Here is a 7,837-nt window from a genome sequence, read left to right as displayed (position 1 = left end):
GCCTGTCCCCGGCAGCCTGTTGGGGACAGATCTTAACAAGCCATTTCCTGGCGCAGCAGCCGCGCGCCCCCTCCCCCTGTGAGTGCGGAGCCCCACGTCAGACATCAAAGCCCTAATTAAGTCCATTCTTTAATTGTGTCTTTTTGCTTCATTACTTTCCCTTCCCCTTTGATGAGGGCGCCCTGCACCCCTCTAAAGGCCCCCCAAATTATCGCTTTCTCTTTATTTTCCAGAGGATCTGAAAAGTGCTCCCTGGGTTGTTGTTATTGGATTCCCCACCCCACCCCCTTCCCTTCTTCTTCAAGTGTGGGGGGGGGGGGGCGGTGCACAGCCACCGCGACCCGCCGCCCCCTCCCCCACCAGCCCGCAGTTAAAGGGATATTCACACCTTTTCCCCTCCCGGCTCTTCTATTCTTAGGAAGTTTCCATTGATGATTGTCCTGAAATTCCTTGGTCCAGTGATAGATGAAAGGATGATGACTTCAAAGGGAAGAGTTAAGAGTTTAACCCCAAGCTAAGAGTGGACAACGAGGTAATTGAGGGTAATAACCTATCACAGAGCTGCTTTCAAAGGAGCGCCAGCCCCAGCTCTCAGGTGGCTTTAATTTTATGAACATTTGTAGCCGCTGACCTGAGAAGTCTGGAGTCAGGAGGAGCTTCAAAGCTCCAGGTAAGGCTCTGCCCGCCCCCCCCCGCCCCCCCCCCCGGGCCCAGGGAACCTGCCGGCTGGCCGCGGCCCCCAGCCCCAGCACCCCTCCCGGGCTCCCTGCCACTGCACAGACCCCGGAACCTCAGGGCACTGGGGAGATCAGGGTTCCACCCGGCCCCACCCCTGCTCCACCGCCATCCGGAATTCAAACCCAATGAGGATGCTTGGGGGTGGGGGAACCTTCCAGTCTTGGTGCCCTGGGAATGGAGCCCAGGAGCCCAAGGCCACCCCGTGCTGGTCTGGGGGCCGGGCAGTGGTGGGGTTGGGCTTGGACACACCCCTGGCCCCCAACAGAGAGAGATGCCAGGCCGTCATCTTTATTTTATGAAGGAGGGGAGGGCATTCCCGGCCGCTGAGGTGACGACCCCAGCTCTCCAGCACATCATCGGCGGGAGCCAAACCCAGAGCAGAGGCCGAGCTGGGCCTCCCACGGCCAACGCTGGGCCAGCACCTGAGCAGGCCCTGGCCCAGGGGAGGCCCAGCCTGTCCAGAGCCCCCGTGTCCCCTTCCTGCTCTGAACGTCCAATAAGAGCCAGAGGCGAGCGGGCGCCTCCTGCTGGCCATTATGGCCACCTGGGACCCGGGCCTTGATTCACGGCGCTGAGGGCCCAGCCCCAGGTTCCTGGTTGCCTGCATTGGAAGGGAGCTCTCTAGGCTTCCAGGTCACCAGGAGAGCTTCAGGCTGTCCTTTTGGCCGTTAGACGTTTAACAAAAGGCCTTTGAAATGGATGACACTTGAACAGCTGCCAGGGTGGCTAGAGCCTCCCTCTGCAGATGGGGCAGGGCTCTCTGACCGAATTCCTGGGCCTGGCCCGTCGGGAGGCTGCGGGAGACCCTACACCGATGCCAGCAGGCTTTAGCCCGGCCAGCCCCAGGCCTCCTGGGTTGCTGCACACAGCCACCCGCCTCCTCCAAGGACAGGGAAACCCACCCCAGGCCTCTAGCTGACCCGGAGTGCGCCTCCGTCTGTGTTCCCTAGGTGTGTGCGATGGCCGCAGGGCTGTGTCCCCTCTCGGAGGGCCCAGCCATCTGCAGTCCTCACGCAGACCTCTCAGGGAGCAGCAGTGACTGCCACCCTAGCAAAGGGTTTGCAGCAGCTCAAGCCACAAGCCCTGCTCCTGGACAGACCGGCGAGCTAGGGCCTGCAGCGGGAGGATCAGGGCAGAGCGGGGCGGCCCACGTGGCGCTGTGGCCTACTTGCCCACAGCAGCCTGCCCTTTGGACGATGACCATCTCCGGAAGAGAGAGAAGGCTCTGACCAGGAGCCACCAGCCCCTTCGGTTCAGCGCCCTTAACACCTGTGATCTGAGCTACAAGTCCAAGTTCACGTCCAGCCTTTAAAAAAAAAAAAAAAGTTGTATTGATTGATTTGAAAAGCAGATTGACAGAGAGAGATCGAGAGCGAGAGCGAGCGAGCGAGAAAGTCTTCCATCTGTTGATTCTCTCCCCAGATGCTCACAACAGCCAGGGCTGGGCCAGGCCAAAGCCAGGAGACAGGAACTGCATCAGGTCTCCCACGTGGGTGGGCAGGGACTCAAGCGCTTGGGCCTTGCCTGCTGCCTTCCCAGGTGCATTAGCAGGAAGTCGGATCCAGAGCAGAGGCGGGACTCAGCCGCAGGCACTGGGGTGTGGGAAGTGGGCATCCTGAAAGGCCACTTGGGCTGCTGCACCCCAACGCCCACCCCTCTTTATTAAGTCCAGAAGCAACGGTCGTAGTGGGGGGTTTCGAGAAGGTCGAGTAATGGGCAAACAGGCACTCCGTGGCACATACGGGTCACACACCCTCAAACTATGCTGACGAAAGTTCGGAAGTCAGTTCATCACATTTGGTTTGTTCTAGAGAATTATGGGAAATGTCCAGTGTTGACTGATAAGGAAAATGGTGCCATCAACTCCAGAATCCAATCCCCAAAGAAATGTTTAAACTCATCTGCTAATTTAGATCCTACATACCACAGCCATTGACACCCTCTTAGGAGGAAAGACAGGAAACTGCTTAGCGTGGCCTTCCCCCAGCCTCACCCCACGACACCCCCAGCCCTGGAGCCTCCTGCCGGCTCTTACCCAGAGCCCCTTCTCAGCACAGATGTGCCTCGGGTCAGGGTCACGAGGCGGTGGCATGTGTCCGGCTGGCTGCTGGGGAGCATTGCCAGGCCGTGATCTTTATGATGCTGTAACCAGATGTCTCCGTTGACACACGTGTACGGTGTGCTGGAACGAGTCCAGACTTTGAAGTCACACAGCCCTGTGTTCGAGTCCAAACTCCGCCACTCACTGACTTAGCTTGGCCAGGTGCCATGGCCTTGTAGATGCGCCTGGTCTCAGGGCCTTGGGAGCACCCACCTGTGCTGGGTGCCTGCCTGGCGTGAAGTTCAAGTTCTGGGCTTGAACAGGTGAATGACTCTCATCCTTGCCCTGAGCAGGGCTGCAGGCAGGGCTCCCTGACTGTCCAACGAGATTTTCACGGACACACTGGGGTCCCAGGAGAGCCTAGCCACCCCACAATGAGGAACTCCCTGCCCCTCGCTCTCTGCCTCTGGGACAGTGCAATGAACAGACCCTCACAGAGAAGCTGACAGAGACAAAATGTCAGTCACCAGATGGTTGAGAGGCTATGGTCATAGTTTAGGTTTTTTTTTTTCTTGAAACTTTGTGGTCGTAGACAAGTAGGCTTTGCAAATGGCCTGGGGCCAGATATGAACATTTTAGAGGGAGATCTGCTTGTTGGTCTACTAGGGAGAGGATGCCAAAGGAGGAAAGGGACAGTGGCCCCGTGATGTCGATTTCGGAAACCAAGACAGAGATGACAGTGTCCCTATTCCTGTAACAAGGAAGACGTTACCCTTGGGGCTAAATGGGTCTGGAGCACCTGGCCAGGAGGGTGGGGGCGGGACTTGGAGTTGACAAGCGGCTGGCCGAGCGTCTGGCCTGACCAGGAGGGCGAGCAGGCAGGGACGTGGCGCTGGGCCTGGGCAGGGCCTGTCCAAGTCTCACTGGCCGGCTGACTTTGATCTTTGCTTATCCTCAAGTCTGAAGAGGTCATTCAAACGTTTAGGGGTTCACTGCATTTCAGAAAGAAATGGCGTGCGTGTGACGACTCGGGTTGCAGGGAAGGACCCTGAGGTCCAAGTTCCCGCTGTGCACCTCCCCTCATTTGCATGACGCTTCCAAGGGCAGCCTTGTGCGGGCGTCTTTCCCCGCCACTCGCCCTTTCAGAAGTGAGATTGCCCTGTGGATTTACAGCATGCCTTCTTGAACATGCCTGGCGAACTTGCCTGGGCTGGCACCGCTTTTGTGTCTGTACAACAGTCTTAGAGGTGAGTAGGATGGCCAGAACCATCCTGGATGTGGAGATAAGAACACTGAGTCACCGACAGATGGAACTTGACCTTGCCGTCCGTTCAGTTAAGCAGTCAGGGGCAGCCCTTGGGTGGGCCCCAATATTCACTGCCAAGCACTGTTGTAGCCATTGATGTGGTTCGCGGTAAGCTGGCAAGGTCAACGCGGGGCCAGCATTCCTTTCTCTGCCAAGGCCCTCGCCCCTTCCAGCTGGGAGGAACTTTTTGGAGCCACAAGATTCCCCTAATCCTCAAAATGGAGCTAGCGCCATCTGTCCCGTTTGGGGATTTCCTTGACATTCTAGAGTGGAGCCACACCAGTGCTTCCCAAGTGCTCATTCCCGGCCAGGCGTGGCTGAGATGAGCGCTCGCGGGGTGCCTTGGCTGTCCTCGGGCCGTCGCACACGGTGACGGGTGCACCCAGTGCTCTGCTGGCCGACCCCTCATCTGCCACGGGCACCGGCTTCTGTATGTTTCACCCACAACTCTCCCTCCTGCATCTCTGGTGGAAGCTACTAGAACCCATTCCACCTGCAGCTTGGAGAGCAGCGAATGGCCGTGTCTCCCACCAAATCCCCCCAGCCACTGACTCCCAGATCCTGGCGTATGCATCTTCAGCCTCCTGGTCCCCAAGCCAGGACGCTGGGGAGGGGTGGCTACACCCCTCCAGGTCTGCCCGGGATTGAACCAAAGTCAATGCCCTGGGTTTTCCTTATATTAGGCCCTTTCTGGCCTCCTTCCCTTCTCTGTCCCTGTCCACTTCCGTGGCACCCCTCAGGTTTTCCAGGAGACTATTTTCTAAGAATTCACAGGAATTCCCAATACAGAATCCGCTCTGAGGAGCCCAAGCTGCAACAATTGCTGAAATAAAATGTCAGGGCCGGCGCTGTGACGCAGCGGTTAATGCCCTGGCCTAAAGCGAGGGCATTCCAAATGGGCGCCGGTTCAAGACCCGGCTGTTCCTCCTCTGATCCAGCTCTCTGCTATGGCCTGGGAAAGCAGTGGAGGATGGCCCAAGTCCTTGGGCCCCTGCACCCACATGGGAGACCAGGAGAAGCTCCTGGCTCCTGGCTTCGGATCAGCACAGCTCCAGCTGCTTCGGCTTTCTGAGGAGTGAACCAGTGGATGGGAAGACCTCTCTCTCTCTCTCTCTTTCTCTCTCTCTCTCTCTGCCTCTCCTCTCTCTGTGTAACTCTGACTTTCAAATAATAAATAAAATAAATCTTTAAAAAAAAGTCAATGTCCAAGCAAATACCATCTCTGAGATCAATGTCATGGATTCCCTGGGGTCCTCCTAAGTCCCCCGGTTCTTACGTCCAGCTTCGACACTCCCACAATTGGGAGTTTTTTAAACACAACTTGGAATACACGGCTCCCTTGCTACCTGGTTTGAAACCATTTACCTGTCCAGCGAACCACTGGGTCTCTCCTGGGTCCGGTCCTGCCCACCTGCACTCTGGACACCCCCTTGCCTTGCACGTTATGTGCCTGCCCAGATGCAGCCCAGTAGGGTACAGACCCCGCTCCCAAGGCAGTTCTAGCTTCTGAGCCTTTGCTGACTCGGTTCCATCTTCTGGGGCTGTGGTGCCCTTCTCAGCCGCCTCGGCTGCTTGTGCCACGTTGTCAGCTCACCCAGAGTGGACCCAGGACCCCCGCCAGCGCCCTGGCACCTGGGTGCTTCCTCACCTTGGCCCTTGCCCTGTTATTGTTGCACAGTGAGGGCTCCCAGAAAACAAAGCTGTGTCTGCCCGAGGCTGACACTGCCCTTGAACCCCAGCCAGGATGTGGCGCACAGCGGGCACCCAGCGTGGCTCAGGCGGACCTGGCATTGCTCCCCTAGGAGCTGCAGGAGACTCAGGGCTGCGACTGAACTACGCCCCCCTAAACCCGCAGTATTTGGAGATGGGCTTCTGGGGTAAGTCCTGGGGTGCTGAGGCCGTGAGGGTGGGTCTCACAGGGCGGGATTTGTGCCTTTGCAAGGAGAGGTGTCAGAGGACTCGCCGTCTTTCCCCAGCACGTGCGCACACCACCAGAAGGCGGCCTTCTGCGTGCTGGGCAGGAGGGCCCTCACCAGGAAACGGATCGGCCAGCGTCTGCATCTTAGACTTCCAGCCTCCAGAGGTGGGAGAAATAAATCCTCATTGTTCAGCACCCAGTCTTCAGCACTCGCCTCCAGCGTCCCACGCTGACTGTCAGCACACATCTCCGAGTGACTACCGAAATACTCAGACCTGGCATCCCACGTCAAGACCTGCCAGATGTTTTGTTCTGTTCCTTTAAGACTATGCAAGAGGGGCCAGCGCTGCGGTGTAGCAGGTAAAGCTGCCGCCTGCAGTGTGACATCCCATATGGGCACCGGTTCAAGTCCCGGCTGCTCCACTTCCCATCCAGCTCTCTGCTATGGCCTGGGAAAGCAGTAGAAGATGGCCCAAGTCCTTGGGCCCCTGTACCCATGTGGGAGACCCGGAAGAAGCTCCTGGCTTCTGGCTTCGGATCAGTGCTGCTGCAGCCATTGTGGCCAACTGGGGAGTGAACCAGCAGATGGAAGACCTCTCTCTCTCTCTCTCTCTCTCTCTCTCTCTCTCTGCCTCTCCTCTCTCTGTGTAACTCTGACTTTCAAATAAATAAAATCTTAAGAAAAAAGACTATGGGGGAAGGAAGTGACTCATTTCTCCCCATTACCTTGATCTGCACATAATGACAATGCCACCGCCCCTTTGTTTTAGGATATTCCGGGCCAGGCTTGTCTAAAACTCTGTGGGCCAAGTCCCCCACTCCTAAACATGACCTCCTGAGTCATGTTTAGCTGCAGAGCTCGGAGACTGGGCTTGCGGATACCTCTCCCCGGGACTCCCAGGCGGGTCCAGGTGCAGCCCAGAGCACTGTCCGCCACCGTAGCACCTGCGTGCCTTCTCACAGGCTGGGTCTAAACGGCGCTAACAGACGCTCTTGCTCTGAGCCACTGCTTCCTCTGTTGGATCCATTCGTTTATCTGATTTTTAGATTTTTTTTTTTTTTTTTTTTTTTTTTTTTTTTTTTTTACAGGCAGAGTGGACAGTGAGAGAGAGAGACAGAGAGAGAAAGGTCTTCCTTTGCCGTTGGTTCACCCTCCAATGGCCGCCGCTGCAGCCGGCGCACCGCACTGATCCTGGCAGGAGCCAGGAGCCAGGTGCTTTTCCTGGTCTCCCATGGGGTGCAGGGCCCAAGCACCTGGGCCATCCTCCACTGCACTCCCTGGCCATAGCAGAGAGCTGGCCTGGAAGAGGGGCAACCGGGACAGAATCCGGCGCCCCAACCGGGACTAGAACCCGGTGTGCCGGCGCCGCAAGGTGGAGGATTAGCCTATTGAGCCACGGCGCCGGCTGATTTTTAGATTTTTGCATGTTGGATTTGCACGTGATGTGCAGAGTAGACAGTGAGTCCAACATCCCCAAAGCCGAGCAGTGTGGATGCATCCGAGACGGAGGGACCCAGGGTCACCATTCCCTCTGCGGCTCGCTGGGGTTGGCCGCGGGGCCTTGTGCGCACACTCCCTTTATTCCAGCCGAGGAGGGATAGCCTCGACCTTGGCCTGCTCCATCTGTAGCCTTGGCCTGGGAGCCGCATGCAGGGCTTCTTAGGGCCTGCGGGACTCCTCAGTGGCGCCACCCGCCCTGTTAGGGCCAACACATTGGCCTTGGCTCGGCTGCCTCTGCCAGCAGCCGGCACTGCCCTTGCCAGGAACTCTTAAGTGTGGTCCCGCAGCCAAACCTTTGTAGCCTCTTCATGGAGAGCCGAGGCGGTACAGTAT

The 7,837-nt window shown here is 57.6% G+C and overlaps 1 long non-coding RNA gene across 1 annotated transcript; it reads left to right on the top strand.

Annotated features, from left to right (window-relative positions):
- The first annotated feature begins 438 nt into the window (after nt 1–438).
- LOC149121097 (uncharacterized) lies at nt 439–6,784 on the top strand. Its single transcript, XR_016223953.1, has 3 exons — nt 439–670; nt 5,825–5,962; nt 6,062–6,784. It is a non-coding gene; the product is annotated as an uncharacterized LOC149121097 (long non-coding RNA).
- Nucleotides 6,785–7,837: the final 1,053 nt, after the last annotated feature.

This window comes from Oryctolagus cuniculus, chromosome 17, assembly GCF_051225735.1.
Source record: "Oryctolagus cuniculus isolate XC-2025 breed Fujian yellow rabbit chromosome 17, ASM5122573v1, whole genome shotgun sequence".
NCBI classification, from domain to species: domain Eukaryota; kingdom Metazoa; phylum Chordata; class Mammalia; order Lagomorpha; family Leporidae; genus Oryctolagus; species Oryctolagus cuniculus.
The sequence above is the reverse complement of the archived record's forward strand: the minus strand, read 5'-3'. Positions and strand labels throughout refer to the sequence as shown.